General features: G+C 45.8%; 1 protein-coding gene and 10 pseudogenes across 42 annotated transcripts in view; all 11 read left to right on the plus strand.

Annotated features, from left to right (window-relative positions):
* LOC116939839 (uncharacterized) overlaps positions 1-14,721 on the plus strand; it is a 41,336-nt gene extending 26,615 nt beyond the window's left edge. For 29 of the 42 annotated variants that reach the window (XM_076065209.1, XM_076065235.1, XM_076065207.1 and 26 more), the window contains 11 exons: positions 891-959; positions 2,042-2,112; positions 3,192-3,262; positions 4,614-4,684; positions 5,769-5,837; positions 6,919-6,989; positions 8,067-8,137; positions 9,218-9,288; positions 10,366-10,436; positions 11,520-11,590; positions 12,672-14,721. The gene's annotated coding sequence lies outside the window, so the exon portion shown is untranslated. The remainder of the gene's footprint in view (positions 1-890; positions 960-2,041; positions 2,113-3,191; positions 3,263-4,613; positions 4,685-5,768; positions 5,838-6,918; positions 6,990-8,066; positions 8,138-9,217; positions 9,289-10,365; positions 10,437-11,519; positions 11,591-12,671) is intronic. The other 13 variants (XM_076065233.1, XM_076065229.1, XM_076065212.1 and 10 more) reach the window with 13 other exon arrangements.
* LOC116940131 (small nucleolar RNA SNORD53/SNORD92) lies at positions 679-764 on the plus strand (annotated as a pseudogene).
* LOC142924047 (small nucleolar RNA SNORD53/SNORD92) lies at positions 1,833-1,918 on the plus strand (annotated as a pseudogene).
* On the plus strand, positions 2,983-3,068 carry LOC142924048 (small nucleolar RNA SNORD53/SNORD92; annotated as a pseudogene).
* On the plus strand, positions 5,560-5,645 carry LOC116940137 (small nucleolar RNA SNORD53/SNORD92; annotated as a pseudogene).
* On the plus strand, positions 6,710-6,795 carry LOC116940138 (small nucleolar RNA SNORD53/SNORD92; annotated as a pseudogene).
* On the plus strand, positions 7,864-7,949 carry LOC142924049 (small nucleolar RNA SNORD53/SNORD92; annotated as a pseudogene).
* On the plus strand, positions 9,009-9,094 carry LOC116940140 (small nucleolar RNA SNORD53/SNORD92; annotated as a pseudogene).
* LOC142924050 (small nucleolar RNA SNORD53/SNORD92) lies at positions 10,163-10,248 on the plus strand (annotated as a pseudogene).
* On the plus strand, positions 11,311-11,396 carry LOC116940117 (small nucleolar RNA SNORD53/SNORD92; annotated as a pseudogene).
* On the plus strand, positions 12,463-12,548 carry LOC116940145 (small nucleolar RNA SNORD53/SNORD92; annotated as a pseudogene).
* Positions 14,722-22,087: the final 7,366 nt, after the last annotated feature.

Here is a 22,087-nt window from a genome sequence, read left to right on the forward strand (position 1 = left end):
TTAACCCAACTGAGAGACAGATGAGATTACTTCATCCTGTCCTTTGAGTTAAGGACACCACTGAGATACATTGCAGGGTTTATTTGGGTTAAATTAGTTCTGTTTGCATGGCACTTGGACATTTTTAACTGATAAACTCATTGAGTGGCCACAGTGAAAAAAACGTTAGGATGCTGGACATCAAAGATGATTGGTAGGTCACATGTGGTGGGGTAAATTGTGGGTACGCCCTCATCTTCCAAGACGTCTGGTCAGCATGGGAGAGTAGACCAAATACCCCCAAGAACTTCCTCCAGTGAGTTCCTACCACCAGCGGTGTCGTGAGCAAGCAGTTGCTGAGCTGCACCTGCACCATTTACTGAGAAACAAGGGCAATGTACCACGTGGTGACTTAGACCGCTGTGCATATCTTTTTGTTAGCACGTGCCAATGCAGGCGTTCATTCCTAACATTACACTGGAAATGGTTATCCGTTGCTGACTATTAGAGCCAGGTAATCAATTCTGAAAAGCCTTATCGGTTAATTACTCTACAGTTTAGTAATGGTCTATATGTAAGGGAGCGTTGGGATTTCTTATCTCTACATTTGTAATTATTTTAGCCCTCAGTACACTTTTAGATTAATTATACCCAACAGCCATTTCCACTTCCTGCCTCACGCATAATATCACTCCTGAGTTGCAATGATGATGCTTGTGGCTGGTTTCGCTAAACTCTTCTGAGAGGAAATGATGCCTTTGTGTTCCACTTGGCTGGCTGAGCAGCTCACAGACCCCAATTCACACTGTACTGGCAGGGCATGGCGATGCTTGTTCAATACCTCGTCGCTTGTCTGTGGTTCTATAACGTGTGGTGGTGGTGGTGGTGCGCTTTGTGGTTGCGATGTGCAGGTTCACTAGGTGCTGAGGAGGTGTTGTATGGACAGCGTCTATTCAGGACAACGAGCACCATGCCAACAGGTGCACTTACAGGGACTTGTGGTCTTTTTCCACTGGAACGTCCGAGTCATGCCAGCACAGGGCCAACATGGCTTTGATGGTTTTCCACAGGAATTTTACGGAGCCAGAATCTAGCCATTCTACGCTGGCCTTACCAGACATCATCGTAACCTGTGACCAATTTAGAGCCTTATGAGATTCAATAGTTTGTCATTATTAACCCATCTGAGAGCCAGATGAGATTACGTCTTCCTGTCCTTTTAGTGTAGGACACCATTGAGATACAGTGCAGGGTTTATTTGGGTTAAATTAGTTTTGTTTGCATGGCACTTGGACATTTTTAACTGATAAACTTATTGAGTGGCCACAGTGAAAAAAACGTTATGATGCTGGACATCAAAGATGATTGGTAGGTCACATGTGGTGGGGTAAAGTGTGGGTATGCCCTCATCTTCCAAGACGTCTGGTCAGCATGGAAGAGTAGACCAATTACCCCCAATAACTTCCTCCATTGGGTTCCTACCACCAGCGGTGTCGTGAGCAAGCAGTTGCTGAGCTGCACCTGCACCATTTACTGAGAAACGAGGGCAATGCACCACGTGGTGACTTAGACCGCTGTGCATTTATTTTTGTTAGCACGTGTCAATGCAGGCGTTCATTCCTAACATTACACTGGAAACGGTTATCGGTTCCTGACTATTAGAACCAGGTAATCAATTCTGAAAAGCCTCATCGGTTACTAACTCTACAGTTTAGTAATGGTATATATGTACGGGAGCGTTGGGATTTCTTATCTCTACATTTGTAATTATTTTAGCCCTCAGTACACTTTTAGATTAATTATACCCAACAGCCATTTCCACTTCCTGCCTCACGCATAATATCACTCCTGAGTTGCAATGATGATGCTTGTGGCTGGTTTCGCTAAACTCTTCTGAGAGGAAATGATGCCTTTGTGTTCCACTTGGCTGGCTGAGCAGCTCACAGACCCCAATTCATACTGTACTAGCAGGGCATGTCGATGCTTGTTCATAACCTCGTCGCTTGTCTGTAGTTCTATAACGTGTGGTGGTGGTGGTGTGCTTTGTGGTTGCGATGTGCAGGTTCACTAGGCGCTGTGAGGAGGTGTTGCATTGACAGCGTCTATTCAGGACCACGAGCACCATGCCAACAGGTGCACTTACAGTGACTTGTGCTCTTTTTCCACTGGAACATCTGAGTCATGCCAGCACAGGGCCAACGTGGCTTTGATGGTTTTCTACAGTAATTTTACGGAGACAGAACCAAGCCATTCTACGCTGGCCTTACCAGGCATCGTAGCCTGTGACCAATTTAGAGCCCTTTGAGATTCAATAGTTTGTCATTATTAACCCAACTGAGAGACAGATGAGATTACTTCATCCTGTCCTTTGAGTTAAGGACACCACTGAGATACATTGCAGGGTTTATTTGGGTTAAATTAGTTCTGTTTGCATGGCACTTGGACATTTTTAACTGATAAACTCATTGAGTGGCCACAGTGAAAAAAACGTTAGGATGCTGGACATCAAAGATGATTGGTAGGTCACATGTGGTGGGGTAAATTGTGGGTACGCCCTCATCTTCCAAGACGTCTGGTCAGCATGGGAGAGTAGACCAAATACCCCCAAGAACTTCCTCCAGTGAGTTCCTACCACCAGCGGTGTCGTGAGCAAGCAGTTGCTGAGCTGCACCTGCACCATTTACTGAGAAACAAGGGCAATGTACCACGTGGTGACTTAGACCGCTGTGCATATCTTTTTGTTAGCACGTGCCAATGCAGGCGTTCATTCCTAACATTACACTGGAAATGGTTATCCGTTGCTGACTATTAGAGCCAGGTAATCAATTCTGAAAAGCCTTATCGGTTAATTACTCTACAGTTTAGTAATGGTCTATATGTAAGGGAGCGTTGGGATTTCTTATCTCTACATTTGTAATTATTTTAGCCCTCAGTACACTTTTAGATTAATTATACCCAACAGCCATTTCCACTTCCTGCCTCACGCATAATATCACTCCTGAGTTGCAATGATGATGCTTGTGGCTGGTTTCGCTAAACTCTTCTGAGAGGAAATGATGCCTTTGTGTTCCACTTGGCTGGCTGAGCAGCTTACAGACCCCAATTCACACTGTACTAGCAGGGCATGTCGATGCTTGTTCATAACCTCGTCGCTTGTCTGTAGTTCTATAACGTGTGGTGGTGGTGGTGTGCTTTGTGGTTGCGATGTGCAGGTTCACTGGGCGCTGTGAGGAGGTGTTGCATTGACAGCGTCTATTGAGGACCACGAGCACCATGCCAACAGGTGCACTTACAGTGACTTGTGCTCTTTTTCCACTGGAACATCTGAGTCATGCCAGCACAGGGCCAACATGGCTTTGATGGTTTTCCACAGGAATTTTACGGAGACAGAACCTAGCCATTCTACGCTGGCCTTACCAGACATCATCGTAGACTGTGACCAATTTAGAGCCTAATCGAGTCTCTCACCTTTCTGAAGAGATGCCGCGACTCTAAGGCGCTGTTCCTCTCACACAGCTTAAAGGCCGTGATCTGAACGTGGCTCTTTCACTCCAGCGCTGTCCTACCAGACAGTCTCGTCCCTTCACCTGATGAAGGCCGCTTGTGTTGTGGCCGAAACGTCGTGAGAATATTATTGTGTTATTTTATTTTATCAATTTATTATTTTATTCTCATTCTACGTGACTTTACCGAAAGAACCAAAGAAGAAAATTTAGAGCCCTTTGAGATTCAATATTTTGTAATTATTAAACCATCTGATAGCCAGATGAGATTACTTCTTCCTGTCCTTTGAGTGTAGGACACCACTGAGATACAGTGCAGGGTTTATTTGGGTTGTTAAATTAGTTTTGTTTGAATGGCACTTGGACATTTTAACCGATAAACTAATTGAGTGGCCACAGTGATGTAACTGTTAAGATGCTGGACATCAAAGATGATGGGTAGGTCACGTGTGGTGGGGTAAAGTGTGGGTACGCCCTCATCTTCCAAGATGTCTGGTCGGCATGGAAGAATAGACCAAATACCCCCAAGAACTTCCTCCAGTGAGTTCCTACCACCAGCGGTGTCATGAGCAAGCAGTTGCTGAGCTTCACCTTCACCATTTACTGAGAAACGAGGGAAATGTACCACGTGGTGACTTAGACCGCTGTGCATTTCTTTTTGTTAGCACGTTCCAATCCAGGCGTTCATTCCTAACATTACACTGGAAACGGTTATCGGTTCCTGACTATTAGAGCCAGGTAATCAATTCTGAAAAGCCTCATCGGTTAATAACTCTACAGTTTAGTAATGGTCTATTTGTAAGGGAGTGTTAGGATTTGTTTTCTCTACATTTGTAATTATTTTAGACCTCTCAGTACAATTTTAGATTAATTATACCCAACAGACATTTCCACTTCCTGCCTCACACATTATATCACTCCTGAGTTGCAATGATGATGCTTGTGGCTGGTTTCGCCTAACTCTTCTGAGAGGAAATGATGCCTTTGTGTTCCACTTGGCTGGCTGAACAGCTCACAGACCCCAATTCACACTGTACTAGCAGGGCATGTCGATGCTTGTTCATAACCTCGTCGCTTGTCTGTAGTTCTATAACGTGTGGTGGTGGTGTGCTTTGTGGTTGCGATGTGCAGGTTCACTAGGCGCTGTGAGGAGGTGTTGCATTGACAGCGTCTATTCAGGACCACGAGCACCATGCCAACAGGTGCACTTACAGTGACTTGTGCTCTTTTTCCACTGGAACATCTGAGTCATGCCAGCACAGGGCCAACATGGTTCTGATGGTTTTCCACAGGAATTTTACGGAGCCAGAACCTAGCCATTCTACGCTGGCCTTACCAGACATCATCGTAGCCTGTGACCAATTTAGAGCCGTTTGAGATTCAATATTTTGTCATTATTAACCCATCTGAGAGCCAGATGAGATTACTTGTTCCTGTCCTTTGAGTGTAGGACACCACTGAGATACATTGCAGGGTTTATTTGGGTTGTTAAATTAGTTGTGTTTGCATGGCACTTGGACATTTTAACTGATAAACTTATTGAGTGGCCACAGTGAAAAAAACGTTAGGATGCTGGATATCAAAGATAATTGGTAGGTCACGTGGTGGGGTAAAGTGTGGGTACGCCCTCATCTTCCAAAACGTCTGGTCAGCATGAAAGAGTAGACCAAATACCCCCAAGAACTTCCTCCAGTGAGTTCCTACCACCAGCGGTGTCGTGAGCAAGCAGTTGCTGAGCTGCACCTTCACCATTTACTGAGAAACGAGGGCAATGTACCACGTGGTGACTTAGAACGCTGTGCATTTATTTTTGTTAGCACGTGCAAATCCAGGCGTTAATTCCTAACATTACACTGGAAACGGTTATCGGTTCCTGACTATTAGAGCCAGGTAATCAATTCTGAAAAGCATCATCGGTTAATAACTCTACAGTTTAGTAATGGTCTATATGTAAGAGAGCGTTGGGATTTGTTATCTCTGCCTTTGTAATTATTTTAGCCCTCTCAGTACACTTTTAGATTCATTATTCCCAACAGCCATTTCCACTTCCTGCCTCACACATAATATCACTCCTGAGTTGCAATGATGATGCTTGTGGCTGGTTTCGCTAAACTCTTCTGAGAGGAAATGATGCCTTTGTGTTCCACTTGGCTGGCTGAGCAGCTCACAGACTCCAATTCACACTGTACTGGCAGGGCATGGCGATGCTTGTTCAATACCTCGTCGCTTGTCTGTGGTTCTATAACGTGTGGTGGTGGTGGTGCGCTTTGTGGTTGCGATGTGCAGGTTCACTAGGTGCTGAGGAGGTGTTGTATGGACAGCGTCTAATCAAGACCACGAGCACCATGTGAACAGGTGCACTTACAGTGACTTGTGCTCTTTTTCCACTGGAACATCTGAGTCATGCCAGCACAGGGCCAACATGGCTTTGATGGTTTTCCACAGGAATTTTACGGAGCCAGAACCTAGCCATTCTACGCTGGCCTTACCAGACATCATCGTAGCCTGTGACCAATTTAGAGCCCTTTGAGATTCAATATTTTGTCATTATTAACCCATCTGAGAGCCAGATGAGATTACTTCTTCCTGTCCTTTGTAGGACACCACTGAGATACAGGGCAGGGTTTATTTGGGTTAAATTAGTTTTGTTTGCATTGCAATTGGACATTTTTATCTGATAAACTTATTGAGTGGCCACAGTGAATAAAAACGTTAGGATGCTGGACATCAAAGATGATTGGTAGGTCACGTGTGGTGGGGTAAAGTGTGGGTACGCCCTCATCTTCCAAGACATCTGGTCAGCATGGAAGAGTAGACCAAATTCCCCCAAGAACTTCCTCCAGTGAGTTCCTACTTCCAGTGGTGTCGTGAGCAAGAAGTTGCTGAGCTGCACCTTCACCATTTACTGAGAAACGAGGGCAATGTACCACGTGGTGACTTAGACCGCTGTGCATTTATTTTTGTTAGCACGTGCCAATCCATGCGTTCATTCCTAACATTACACTGGAAATGGTTATCGGTTCCTGACTATTAGAGCCAGGTAATCAATTCTGAAAAGCATCATCGGTGAATAACTCTACAGTTTAGTAATGGTCTATATGTAAGGGAGCGTTGGGATTTGTTATCTCGACATTTGTAATTATTTTAGCCCTCTCAGTACACTTTTACATTAATTATACCCAACAGCCATTTCCACTTCCTGCCTCGCACATAATATCACTCCTGAGTTGCAATGATGATGCTTGTGGCTGGTTTCGCTAAACTCTTCTGAGAGGAAATGATGCCTTTGTGTTCCACTTGGCTGGCTGAGCAGCTCACAGACCCCAATTCACACTGTACTAGCAGGGCATGTCGATGCTTGTTCATAACCTCGTCGCTTGTCTGTAGCTCTATAACATGTGGTGGTGGTGGTGTGCTTTGTGGTTGCGATGTGCAGGTTCACTAGGCGCTGTGAGGAGGTGTTGCATTGACAGCGTCTATTCAGGACCACGAGCACCATGCCAACAGGTGCACTTACAGTGACTTGTGCTCTTTTTCCACTGGAACATCTGAGTCATGCCAGCACAGGGCCAACATGGCTTTGATGGTTTTCCACAGTAATTTTACGGAGCCAGAACCTAGCCATTCTACGCTGGCCTTACCAGACATCATCGTAGCCTGTGACCAATTTAGAGCCCTTTGAGATTCAATATTTTGTCATTATTAAACCATCTGATAGCCAGATGAGATTACTTCTTCCTGTCCTTTGAGTGTAGGACACCACTGAGATACATTGCAGGGTTTATTTGGGTTAAATTAGTTTTGTTTGCATGGCACTTGGACATTTTAACTGACAAACTAATTGAGTGGCCACAGTGAAAAAAACGTTAGGATGCTGGACATCAAAGATAATTGGTAGGTCACATGTGGTGGGGTAAATTGTGGGTACGCCCTCATCTTCCAAGACGTCTGGTCAGCATGGGAGAGTAGACCAAATACCCCCAAGAACTTCCTCCAGTGAGTTCCTACCACCAGCGGTGTCGTGAGCAAGCAGTTGCTGAGCTGCACCTGCACCATTTACTGAGAAACGAGGGCATTGTACCACGTGGTGACTTAGACCGCTGTGCATTTCTTTTTGTTAGCACGTGCCAATGCAGGCGTTCATTCCTAACATTACACTGGAAACGGTTATCGGTTCCTGACTATTAGAGCCAGGTAATCAATTCTGAAAAGCCTCATCGGTTAATAACTCTACAGTTTAGTAATGGTCTATTGGTAAGGGAGCGTTAGGATTTGTTTTCTCTACATTTGTAATTATTTTAGACCTCTCAGTACAATTTTATATTAATTATACCCAACAGACATTTCCACTTCCTGCCTCACACATTATATCACTCCTGAGTTGCAATGATGATGCTTGTGGCTGGTTTCGCTAAACTCTTCTGAGAGGAAATGATGCCTTTGTGTTCCACTTGGCTGGCTGAGCAGCTCACAGACTCCAATTCACACTGTACTGGCAGGGCATGGCGATGCTTGTTCAATACCTCGTCGCTTGTCTGTGGTTCTATAACGTGTGGTGGTGTGCTTTGTGGTTGCGATGTGCAGGTTCACTGGGCGCTGTGAGGAGGTGTTGTATGGACAGCGTCTATTCAGGACCACGAGCAACATGCCAACAGGTGCACTTACAGTGACTTGTGCCCTTTTTCCACTGGAACGTCTGAGTCATGCCAGCACAGGGCCAACATGGCTCTGATGGTTTCCACAGGAATTTTACGGAGCCAGAACCTAGCCATTCTACGCTGGCCTTACCAGACATCATCGTTGCCTGTGACCAATTTAGATCCCTTTGAGATTCAATAGTTTGTCATTATTAACCCATCTGAGAGCCAGATGAGATTACTTCTTCCTGTCCTTTGTAGGACACCACTGAGATACAGTGCAGGGATTATTTGGGTTAAATTAGTTCTGTTTGCATGGCACTTGGACATTTTTAACTGATAAACTTATTGAGTGGCCACAGTGAAAAAAACGTTAGGATGCTGGACATCAAAGGTGATTGGTAGGTCACATGTGGTGGGGTAAAGTGTGGGTACGCCCTCATCTTCCAAGACGTCTGGTCAGCATGGGAGAGTAGACCAAATACCCCCAAGAACTTCCTCCATTGGGTTCCTACCACCAGCGGTGTCGTGAGCAAGCAGTTGCTGAGCTGCACCTGCACCATTTACTGAGAAACGAGGGCAATGTACCACGTGGTGACTTAGACCGCTGTGCATTTCTTTTTGTTAGCACGTGCAAATGCAGGCGTTCATTCCTAACATTACACTGGAAACGGTTATCGGTTCCTGACTATTAGAGCCAGGTAATCAATTCTGAAAAGCCTCATCGGTTAATAACTCTACAGTTTAGTAATGGTCTATTTGTAAGGGGAGCGTTAGGATTTGTTTTGTCTACATTTGTAATTATTTTAGACCTCTCAGTACAATTTTAGATTAATTATACCCAACAGACATTTCCACTTCCTGCCTCACACAGAATATCACTCCTGAGTTGCAATGATGATGCTTGTGGCTGGTTTCGCTAAACTCTTCTGAGAGGAAATGATGCCTTTGTGTTCCACTTGGCTGGCTGAGCAGCTCACAGACTCCAATTCACACTGTACTGGCAGGGCATGGTGATGCTTGTTCATATCCTCGTCGCTTGTCTGTGGTTCTATAACGTGTGTTGGTGGTGGTGCGCTTTGTGGTTGCGATGTGCAGGTTCACTGGGCGCTGTGAGGAGGTGTTGTATGGACAGCGTCTATTCAGGACCACGAGCACCATGCCAACAGGTGCACTTACAGTGACTTGTGCTCTTTTTCCACCGAAACATCTGAGTCATGCCAGCACAGGGCCAACATGGCTTTGATGGTTTTCAACAGGAATTTTACGGAGCCAGAACCTAGCCATTCTACGCTGGCCTTACCAGACATCATCGTAACCTGTGACCAATTTAGAGCCTTATGAGATTCAATAGTTTGTCATTATTAACCCATCTGAGAGCCAGATGAGATTACGTCTTCCTGTCCTTTTAGTGTAGGACACCACTGAGATACAGTGCAGGGTTTATTTTGGTTAAAATGTTTTGTTTGCATGGCACTTGGACATTTTTAACTGATAAACTAATTGAGTGGCCACAGTGAAAAAAACCTTAGGATGCTGGACTTCAAAAATGATTGGTAGGTCACATGTGGTGGGGTAAAGTGTGGGTACGCCCTCATCTTCCAAGACGTCTGGTCAGCATGGAAGAATAGACCAAATACCCCCAAGAACTTCCTTCAGTGAGTTCCTACCACCAGCGGTGTCGTGAGCAAGCAGTTGCTGAGCTGCACCTTCACCATTTACTGAGAAACGAGGGCAATGTACCACGTGGTGACTTAGACCGCTGTGCATATCTTTTTGTTAGCACGTGCCAATGCAGGCGTTCATTCCTAACACTTCACTGGAAATGGTTATCGGTTGCTGACTATTAGAGCCAGGCAATCAATTCTGAAAAGCCTTATCGGTTAATAACTCTACAGTTTAGTAATGGTCTATTTGTAAGGGAGCGTTGGGATTTGTTTTCTCTACATTTGTAATTATTTTAGACCTCTCAGTACAATTTTATATTAATTATACCCAACAGGCATTTCCACTTCCTGCCTTGCACATAATATCACTCCTGAGTTGCAATGATGATGCTTGTGGCTGGTTTCGCTAAACTCTTCTGAGAGGAAATGATGCCTTTGTGTTCCACTTGGCTGGCTGAGCAGCTCACAGACCCCAATTCACACTGTACTAGCAGGGCATGTCGATGCTTGTTCATAACCTCGTCGCTTGTCTGTAGTTCTATAACGTGTGGTGGTGTGCTTTCTGGTTGCGATGTGCAGGTTCACTAGGCGCTGTGAGGAGGTGTTGCATTGACAGCGTCTATTCAGGACCACGAGCACCATGCCAACAGGTGCATTTACAGTGACTTGTGCTCTTTTTCCACTGGAACATCTGAGTCATGCCAGCACAGCGCCAAACATGGCTTTGATGGTTTTCCACAGGAATTTTACGGAGCCAGAACCTAGCCATTCTACGCTGGCCTTACCAGACATCATCGTAGCCTGTGACCAGTTTAGAGCCCTTTGAGATTCAATAGTTTGTCATTATTAACCCATCTGAGAGCCAGATGAGATTACTTCTTCCTGTCCTTTGAGTGTAGGACACCACTGAGATACAGTGCAGGGTTTATTTGGGTTAAATTAGTTTTTGCATTGCAATTGGACATTTTTATCTGATAAACTTATTGAGTGGCCACAGTGAATAAAAACGTTAGGATGCTGGACATCAAAGATGATTGGTAGGTCACGTGTGGTGGGGTAAAGTGTGGGTACGCCCTCATCTTCCAAGATGTCTGGTCAGCATGGAAGAATAGACCAAATTCCCCCAAGAACTTCCTCCAGTGAGTTCCTACTTCCAGCGGTGTCGTGAGCAAGAAGTTGCTGAGCTGCACCTTCACCATTTACTGAGAAACGAGGACAATGTACCACGTGGTGACTTAGACCGCTGTGCATTTCTTTTTGTTAGCACATGCCAATCGATGCGTTCATTCCTAACAATACACTGGAAATGGTTATCGGTTCCTGACTATTAGAGCCAGGTAATCAATTCTGAAAAGTATCATCGGTTAATAACTCTACAGTTTAGTAATGGTCTATATGTAAGGGAGCGTTGGGATTTGTTATCTCGACATTTGTAATTATTTTAGCCCTCTCAGTACACTTTTACATTAATTATACCCAACAGCCATTTCCACTTCCTGCCTCGCACATAATATCACTCCTGAGTTGCAATGATGATGCTTGTGGCTGGTTTCGCTAAACTCTTCTGAGAGGAAATGATGCCTTTGTGTTCCACTTGGCTGGCTGAGCAGCTCACAGACCCCAATTCACACTGTACTAGCAGGGCATGTCGATGCTTGTTCATAACCTCGTCACTTGTCTGTAGCTCTATAACGTGTGGTGGTGGTGGTGCGCTTTGTGGTTGCGATGTGCAGGTTCACTGGGCGCTGTGAGGAGGTGTTGCATTGACAGCGTCTATTCAGGACCACGAGCACCATGCCAACAGGTGCACTTACAGTGACTTGTGCTCTTTTTCCACTGGAACATCTGAGTCATGCCAGCACAGGGCCAACATGGCTTTGATGGTTTTCCACAGGAATTTTACGGAGCCAGAACCTAGCCATTCTACGCTGGCCTTACCAGACATCATCGTAGCCTGTGACCAATTTAGAGCCGTTTGAGATTCAATATTTTGTCATTATTAACCCATCTGAGAGCCAGATGAGATTACTTCTTCCTGTCCTTTTAGTGTAGGACACCACTGAGATACAGTGCAGGGTTTATTTTGGTTAAAATGTTTTGTTTGCATGGCACTTGGACATTTTTAACTGATAAACAAATTGAGTGGCCACAGTGAAAAAAAACGTTAGGATGCTGGACATCAAAGATGATTGGTAGGTCACATGTGGTGGGGTAAATTGTGGGTACGCCCTCATCTTCCAAGACGTCTGGTCAGCATGGGAGAGTTGACCAAATACCCTCAAGTACTTCCTCCAGTGAGTTCCTACCACCAGCGGTGTCGTGAGCAAGCAGTTGCTGAGCTGCACCTTCACCATTTACTGAGAAACGAGGGCAATGTACCACGTGGTGACTTAGACCGCTGTGCATTTATTTTTGTTAGCACGTGCCAATGCAGGCGTTCATTCCTAACATTACACTGGAAACGGTTATCGGTTCCTGACTATTAGAGCCATGTAATCAATTATGAAAAGCCTCATTGGTTTATTACTCTAGAGTTTAGTAATGGTCTCTATGTAAGGGAGCGTTGGGATTTCTTATCTCTACATTTGTAATTATTTTAGCCCTCAGTACACTTTTAGATTAATTATACCCAACAGGCATTTCCACTTTTGCCTCGCACAGAATTTCACTCCTGAGTTGCAATGATGATGCTTGTGGCTGGTTTCGCTAAACTCTTCTGAGAGGAAATGATGCCTTTGTGTTCCACTTGGCTGGCTGAGCAGCTCACAGACCCCAATTCACACTGTACTAGCAGGGCATGTCGATGCTTGTTCATAACCTCGTCGCTTGTTTGTAGTTCTATAACGTGTGGTGGTGGTGGTGCGCTTTGTGGTTGCGATGTGCAGGTTCACTAGGCGCTGTGAGGAGGTCTTGTACGGACAGCGTCAAATCAGGCCCAAGACCACGAGCACCATGCCAACAGGTGCACTCACAGTGACTTGTGCCAGCACCAGGGCCAAAATAGCTGGTGGATTTCCCCTGGCATGTTACCAAGTCAGAACAGAGCCATGCTACGATTGCCTCACCAGACATTCCTTGACTGTGCATCGGTTTAGCTCCAGAGATCTGCACAACATTTCTCCACAAATTTAAAGACTCCAGCTCGCATCACGAGATAAGGGCTCCCATTTTGTGCGTTGAATCCAGCTTCGTGAGGTTCGACCGTGTTCTGAAGAAGAGAGATCATTTCTGTCGTCCTTGGCCAATCTGGCGTGGCTGGGTTGGGACCAGGGGAACCCTGTTGCTGTGCCCTTTGCACCCTCCCAGTGTGCTTGCGTGGCATCTGCCACTTGTTATCTTTCACTTGATGAACAGCATGGGCTGTTACTCTGAAGCAATCGACGTTTAACCTCTCCAGCGTTATGATTAGCTTCCAGCCGCACAATAGAACTCGAGCTTTGGGGGTTATGGCAGTTGCTCTAATTGCATGAGTCGTAATTATGTAAAAGTATTTTGAAAGGGCGCTTGGGACGATGCCAGCACCAAGATTGGAAGGGGTGGCAGTGCGAGCGTCGAGCGTATGGCACGACATGGTGTGAACGTGTTGCAATCCACATGAGTTGCTGATTTTACTCGTCGTGCTAAGCGACGCATCGGTCCAAAATGCCACGTTCGTGTAAGGTGTGCATTGTAAAAGTGTTGCCGCACACCAGCTAATGTAACGATGATGAGTAAAAGGGAACGAGCATTCAAAAAAAAACCTCACCACTTGTTATCTAACACTGCCTGATAACAGACTTTACAGGCATTGTCTCACTCTTTGGTTCTTTCGGTAAAGTCACGTAGAAAGAAAAAAGAAATTAAATAAAAGCATACGACGTTTCGATTGCAACACAAGCAATCATCATCAGGTACAAACGAATGAGAAAAAACAAACCTAGTAAACTTAGAAATATAATGCAATACAACACAGAGAGTCGGCCAACACAACAGTCAACACCCTACTTGGTTGACTACGTTCCTCCAAAGATTGCTAAATTTGTGAGAGAGACAAAACAGACACGAGGAGACACACAGACAGACACATAAGCAGAGAGAGATGCACAGTTTGGTTTCTATCTCTCTCTCTCTGTGTCTGTGTGTCTCTGTGTCACAATAATAATTTGTATACCAGCTCTCTGGGCTGGTATACATATTCTGAGACCTCGGTCAAAATTACAAAGGCATAAGGAGTACCATTTTGAAGGTTTTTGTCTCGTTAAAAAAATATATGGCTCATGATAACTGTAACACGTAAGTTTGACACATACACGAATCTGAACCCTCGCTATCCATCCCAGTGTGGATGAGCAAGTTCTTTCATGTTAGCATAACACCATGGTATATGATGAGCACATAAGTGTACAAGTTATTACGATGAGAACTACACTGCTATTTGGATGATTTACTGTGCCCAAAACAAGCCACTCGATGACATGGGCCCAGCAGTGTGGCCCAGCAGGAGTGCATTTCCTGCTTGTTTCAGAAGTTCGCAGTTGGAATTCAGCAGACCGCCCTGATTATTACCGCGGTGCGTACTAACTGTAAAAAATGCTTCGTGCCATCTGCTTCGCGCACAGTGGACAATAAAGATTCCCGGGACATCATTTAAAACGAGGAGGCAATTTTCCAGCATTACGGGTCAATGTTTTCCCATTTGACAAATTACACCGCAAATTACTCAATTTGGATTATACGTAGCAATCGGCGCCTCCCTCCTGGCAGACTGATAGTCCCTTACAGGCTGTTGCAAATATAAATGCAATAGATGATTATGACTGTACATATACCCACATCTTTAAAGCATTTGAAATGTATGTTTGATGTTGTGGCGCTGCAGCTGTTTGGCATTCTCTTTGAGCGTTGGTGATATGTTTCTGGATTAGTTCTAATAAATATTCCATGCGCTGGGAACAAGTGCCGTTTCTCTGGTAGTTTATTGTGTTGTAAGTTTTATAAACGTGTTATCGTTCGTGCACTGAAGCACAGCTTAACACATTAACTGATTGTATCTATTGTAATCGTGAAATTATTTCTCGATTAAAATCGTGTTATGTCCATGTGTTCAATCCAGTCGTGAAATAATTTATTAATTATGCATTTTTCATGGAAATTATATGCAAGTGTTTCCCTGGAAAACTAATGGCATCGGAAGAAAAGAATGGAACAGTCCCTGCTGTCTGAAGCATCCTCCCTGGGGCCATCTGAGCTACTCGCTGTATCTTTCAATTCCAGGATTGAGAGCTCGTGAACGACGGCATAAGAATGATTTTACCCAGCACCCTCCTCTCCCTGTGTGGCCCCCCTTGCTTGAAAAACAATCTCCCATACAGAATAAGTGGTGAATCTGTCCAGATAGCTGCTTCAAGACCTGCCCCACCAATTTGACAGAATTAGGTGTCACTTGAAATTTTATCATCTGTAGTTTATGTACACTAGCTGGGATTAATGGGTTTTCCCCTTACCAGGCCTGACGCTGCTTATCCGATGTTCTGTTTACAATATCCCGGTGCGTGATACGATACATTTCTAAATCCGGTAACATGGAAGTCCAATTGAGAAGGAATGTTTGTCGGCATTAAGAAGCCACTAACACGTGTTCCTGCCTTTGACACTCATTGATAACAAGTCAAATATATCTAGTAATGCTATACGTAATAGTATTTGTACACTCGCAAGTCAGACTAGTGCTGTGTGTGTTTTTGAGCAAATCTAGACTTAAAGCTTTCGTGACTGCAGGAATTCATTATTTGGGTCTTTCCATAAAGTCAAGTATCTACGTGACTTTACCAAAGGACCCAATCGTGTTTTTAAGCAGCTACTAAGCAAATGCCCAAAACGTCGAGCGGCCAACAACAAACAGCACTAAGTGCTAAAACATTTTGTGAAATGAGAGCTTGGGGAAAATAGACTGATTAGGAGGAGGACATTCCACAGTGGAACAGTGTGAGGGGAGACGCAGAGAGAAGTGGTATGACCTGCAGTGGGGCGAGTGAATGCGTTGTGACCTGCAGTATCGCAGTAAATATGCAACATTGGCATGTGGTTGGAACCGTTGAATCAACGTCCCAACATCGCTCCAACGTACCGTATTTACTGGGATGGTGGTTGAACACGAACCTCCGATTAGCATGGTACAGTGTGAAATCAGTTCAACATACATACACACGTACATACAACGCAGTGTGGAATCGAGGAAACGGGCAGTGTCTGGGGAGACCGGGTCCTCAACACGGCCGTGGAAATCGACGAGCGAATTTCACGGCAACAGTAAGCATGTTTAGGAGTAGTAGCGATAAACATCACTGGTGAAATGTTAACTGCCTCGCCGGGTACGCAGAAGGACCGTGGGTTCGATCCCGACCCTGACGCCTGCTCTATATTTGGAGTTTGCGTGTTCTCCCCGTGGTCGCGTGGATTTGTCTCCGGGCCCTCCGGGTTTTCCCCTCCACCTTTAGAAACATTCGTTTACAGTATTTGGCTGCTATCAATATCCACATGATAAGCCACTTCGTTGAGCCATCATTTGTGGTCGGGTCGCTTCTAAAAAGAAAGAGCTACGATAGCTAAGTGGGCCTTACCTGGTAGAATAGGTTGAGGTAAGAAAGAGTGGTGTGGCATGTGCTGTGGGAATACCACCACCACGAGGATTAATTGTGAATGTTTTCGCACCGTACATAGCCAACGTGAGCAGAGGCTGTACAGCTCTGAATGAGCGCCGAGCTGAGTTGCAATAATGTGTTTGGTATACTTAATGACGGTTAAAACCTTGAAACGACAAAGTCGAGATGTTGGGCAGAGTACAAAGTGCAAGAGGTGATATTGAGCAAAAAAAACTTCAAGATAACACTTTAGTGAAATAAGAAAAAAACTCGTGACGGGTACACGGCGAGGTCGCTACGCGGGGAGGGGGAGGTGTAGTGGGCAGTCGCCTTCTGCTCCATTCAGAACAAGTGATGCGAAAGAAGCAGTGGAGTAGAGCACACGACATATACATCGTCCGTTATCTATCGCCTCGTGAATGACAGTGAGAGCCCGACATGACACGGGCCTCGGGTAATGCGATTACAGCATGGGCCGCGTTCTTATTACAGCCAACGACCCGTATGATGACATTGGGACTTGCATATGTGTCTCTTTGTGTGGGGAGCGGTGGCGCAGTGGTTAGCACTACGTTGCGATACGAACCTGGCGACCCGAGTTCGATTCCAGCTCACGGCCAACACCAGCGACAATTATCTGAACTGGTCATGGGCCTCTCCTAGGTATACTCAGCCTCAAAATGAGGATCTGGTGCGGTGTGTAAACTCGCCACTGGGGAGACAAAGGCGGCCGGGCGTGGCGTTGGCCACTCACCCCCTCGTGTGCCGTGCAGGCCTTCATAGGTGCTCGCTAACAGGACTTGTTCCAACAGTCTATTGAGGCTATATGGGGGATCTTTGTCCTTTGTCTTGTGGAATACCTTCGCCGGTGAGAAACATCCAGGCTGGCCTGCCGACGATTAATTCTGGGTTTAACCAAGCTGGATTGTGTGAGGAGCTCACAAATCCTTGAAAGATGTGGACAAGGACCCATCGGAGAGCTCCTCTGGCAGGCAAGGCTGCGTTGGCTGGGTCATGTAGCCCGCGTTGGCTGGGTCATGTAGCCCGCATGCCCAGCCACCGCATGCCAAAACAGCTTTTGTTCGGCCGGATTGAGGGGGCTGAACGGGCGCGGCACGGGCTGGAGTAGAGATGGAGTGATGTGGTACAGGAGGTTGTGGAGCTGAGTGGACTTGCCGATGACTGGAACCAGCGGTGTCAGGATCGGCCTCTGTGGAGGAGGCTCGTGAAGGACGCTGCTGCTACTGGGCAGAGGGAGGGCGGAGGAGCGACGCTCACAACAACGAGCGGAGCGCCGGGCGGCTAAAACACATCAAATTGGTACAGTAGGGGACACAAGTGGTGCATCGGCCATTCATCTCAGTCAGTCGACCCGTGGCACCTGCTGGGTTTGCGCCGTGACCTGCCAGCGGGCATTCGACACTTCACGTGGCCTCAACGTGCACATAGCTTGGCACAAGCGCTGTGATGACGTCACCACCATTTAGTGGCGAATAGCGGTTGTATCTCCGTGTGTGTGTCTCAGTATGTGATTCTGTCTCAGTGTGTGAGTATACCTCCGTGTGTGTCTCAGTATCTCCGTGTGTGATTGTGTCTCCGTGTCTGAGTGTGTCACCGTGTCTGAGTGTGTTTCCGTGTGTGAGTGTATCTCAGTGTGTGAGTGTGTCTCTGTGAGTCAGTATACCTCCGTGTGTGAGTGTGTCTCAGTATCTCCGTGTGTGATTGTCTCCGTGTCTAAGTGTGTCTCCGTGTGTGATTGTGTCTCCGTGTGTGTCTCCGTGTGTGATTGTGTCTCCGTGTCTGATTGTGTCTCCAGTGGCTGTTTGCACCACTGCCCCATGTTCGAGGACTGAGGGAGTGGAGAGGGCCGGAGGTGGGGGCTGACGGCTGTCTGCTGCCATGCTACGCCGTGACCAATGGAGAGAGTTGAGGGCTGGGATCGGAGCTCGATAGGCCAGTGAACGTTTGTTTTGTACACGTGGGCATGCCTTGACCCGTGGCCTATCGGGCTTCTATTTAACTGGGGGGGTTGAAAAATATCACCTTGGTTTGAATGGGATGCGAAAATACTAACTTTGAATAGATTCCATAATACAGGTTTTTTTTTTAGCGGGTTAGATCACGTACATATAAATGTGTTGTTAAACCCGCCACCACCCGACGCAGCAAATTAGTTAGGTTTGTCACGTGAACAGAACGTGCCAATTCTTTGCTAGTACAGCAAACCGGTGCGTTGGAGAGCAAATCCGAAACATTTACAATGAGTACGACGTTTTGCCAGTAATTACAACTAGCATTATCAGGCAGCTGCCAGATTTGTGAACTCCTGTTTCGCTCCTGAAATAGAGTGGTAGATGTGGTGACGTCACTTGTGAGCCCTTCACGTACGGGGGGATTAATGAATGCAATCAACGTACATTATGCATAAACATTATGTATGGGGCCGTCCATAAATGACGTCACGCACCTGGGGGGGGGGTCAGACATTTGTGACGATGTGTGACGATGGGGGGGGGGGGGGTTGAGAAATTGCGCAACTTTAAATAAATATAGACAACACGTTCTACTTAATTAAATATACTTTATAATAAATGTTTTCTCCTACAACATCAGAGTGCAGCGCCACATTAAATACGCACTACAATGACAATAGTTTAAAGCGATTTGAAGCATGTTTTATTTTTGGGGGGGGGAGGGGGGGGCACAGCTTTGTGACGTCATATTTGAGGGGGGGGGGTCTAAACCGCGTGACGTCATTTATCGACGGCCCCTATGCACCTCCTGTCGTTTGTCTGCACTAAAACAGCAGCAACTGTTATTGTCTGCCCACAGGTAATCCCCATTGACGTATCGTGACCGGGATAGGCATGTATTTAAACAATGTATTAGATTAAAACTAAATTGGGCCAATACTGATATGGGCTGATCAACGCTAAGAAAGTAATGATAGCACCACAAGGAGGAAGAGAACATCTGAAATGCTGGTAATGCTGGGGAATTAGCCCTCCTGTAGTAACAGTCCCCACACCTTAGCAGGGTTGGCTATACGTACGGTGCAAAAGAAGTTCAACATACATAGTGCGCGACTAGGCTATGCGAAGGCACCAGAGGCGCAGTGACGACATTATCAGCTCAGGGGGTGCGGCAATCAATCAGATGGGGCCCCAATATTTGATTTGTCTCGCGCGCTCACACCAATGTTATTGCCTAATCGCATCGTTACGCTCACGGCCTCAAACATTTAACGCTGTTGGGGTGCTCCGTTTTCGAAAAATGCAGCCACTACAGCTCTCATGGTGGTTGTGAAGAGGGCCCAAACACGCAGCTTCGGCCATCGGAGGCGGGGGGCAAGGCACCCACTGCCCCCCCACGTTCGTTACGCGACTGGAAGGCACGGGACTGACGCGAACGGTGGGACCCAGCCGCGCATCAATGTCCCATTCGGCGCGTGCTGTCCGGCAGCAGCAAGCCGTGTGCAGCTACTGAACGATGACTCTTCCCAGTGAACGCCACTCCGGAATCCATCGTGAAGCGCATTCGTCCTGCTGGAGCCCGGATTCACTGCCGTTCATCCATCCTGATGTAGGTTCATAACGCAGCGGCCGAGGCTGCTTAGTCAGTTTTTCGATTTCATTTATTTGGTATAGCCCTGTGAGCCATTCAGCTCTTGAATCGGGTGCAACCGCAACAAACCAAAACACGAACAAGAAAACATCTTAAAGTGACTATGCGCAAACAGAAAAATCCAGGAAAAAACAGCAAAAATCTTCCAGAAAAAGCACCGTACACCAATGCTCAGTGCAAAAATCCCAGTGGGATACAAGTCAAACAACAACAACAACCACAGGACAACGTAGATTAAAGCCATCATTCTAACTCCGTACTACAACATAAAAAATGGCCAAACCAAAACAACTTTTCGAAATCACCAAAATAAAGCCATGAGCAATGTAACAGTGATCATAGGAACTGACCGAAATTTCACAATAAACGACATTAACAACATGTACCACCAAAACCCTGTAGTCATAGCTGGCTGCATGAGTCACTCCACAACAGTAGGAGCATCAATTGGAGTATCCAAAATTTTCAATGCACCTTTAAAGATTAGCACACTAAATCAAAATACAAGATCATACTTTGCAGCGGTCATCCGAAGCCTAAGAGAAGGTTCGAATGAGGGAGTTTACCCGTTGCCTTTTAAATGTATTTTTAAAAAATGAAAGTGATTATTCCGAAGTATTTTGTGTAAAGAAATTCAAATGTGGGTAATTCCACCACTGAGGTGGGCAGAGTAACTCTATGCCTAGCCTCTGTGAATGTTACAAATCAATACAGAGGCAATACTCACCCTTTACATATCCCAGATACATCCAATACATACCCCTAGACGTAAACATGTATGTTTTACCCATCCTATTAGCCACACAATACCTTATAGAAGTGCAGCATCTTAGCAGCATTGGTTCTCCACAAGCCACATTTATAGTCTGCCAGCATATCATCAGCAGTCAGGCTCTCGCTTAAACAAATGCCGGGGGACCGCCAGATGTTTCAAGGCAAGGACTCCCCCCCTCTGTTAGATGTGCGTCCGAGTTCGACGCTAAACTACACGACAGATTAAAACTTTCGATTTAAAGCTTTCGTGACTGCAAGGATTCATCTTCTTTGGTTCTTTCGGTAAAGTCACGTAGAATGAGAATAAATAATCAAATCAAACAATAAAATTATCACGACGTTTCGGCCACAACACAAGTGGCCTTCTTCAGGTCAAAGGAACAAACCTGTCGGGACGACAGAGCTACAATGAACGCTGCTAAGATTTGCAGCGTCTTTTAAGCTGGTTGAGAGAAGTGAGGCACCTTGACGTTTGCCCACTGACAAAGAAATGATCAGTCTATAATTTTAATGGTAGGTTTATTTGAACAGTGAGAAACAGAATAACAACAACAAAATGCAGAAATACGCATGTCAAAAATGTTATAAATTGATTTGCATTTTAATGAGGGAAATAAGTATTTGACCCCCTCTCAATCCGAAAGATTTCTGGCTCCCAGGTGTCTTTAATACAGGTAACGAGCTGAGATTAGGAGCACACTCTTAAAGGGAGTGCTCCTAATCTCAGCTTGTTACCTGTATAAAAGATACCTGTCCACAGAAGCAATCAATCAATCAGATTCAAAACTATCCACCATGGCCAAGACCAAAGAGCTCTCCAAGGATGTCAGGGATAAGATTGTAGACCTACACAATGCTGGAATGGGCTACAAGACCATTGCCAAGCAGCTTGGTGAGAAGGTGACAACAGTTGGTGCGATTATTCGCAAATGGAAGAAACACAAAAGAACTGTTAATCTCCCTCGGCCTGGGGCTCCATGCAAGATCTCACCTCGTGGAGTTGCAATGATCATGAGAACGGTGACGAATCAGCCCAGAACTACACGGGAGGATCTTGTCAATGATTTCAAGGCAGCTGGGACCATAGTCACCAAGAAAACAATTGGTAACACACTACGCCGTGAAGGACTGAAATCCTGCAGCGCCCGCAAGGTCCGCCTGCTCAAGAAAGCACATATACATGCCCGTCTGAAGTTTGCCAATGAACATCTGAATGATTCAGAGGACAACTGGGTAAAAGTGTTGTGGTCCGATGAGACCAAAATAGAGCTCTTTGGCATCAA

This window comes from Petromyzon marinus, chromosome 7, assembly GCF_048934315.1.
Source record: "Petromyzon marinus isolate PM22_M1 ecotype Great Lakes invasive population chromosome 7, UKy_Petmar_22M1.pri1.0, whole genome shotgun sequence".
In the NCBI taxonomy this organism is placed as follows: Eukaryota; Metazoa; Chordata; class Hyperoartia; order Petromyzontiformes; family Petromyzontidae; genus Petromyzon; species Petromyzon marinus.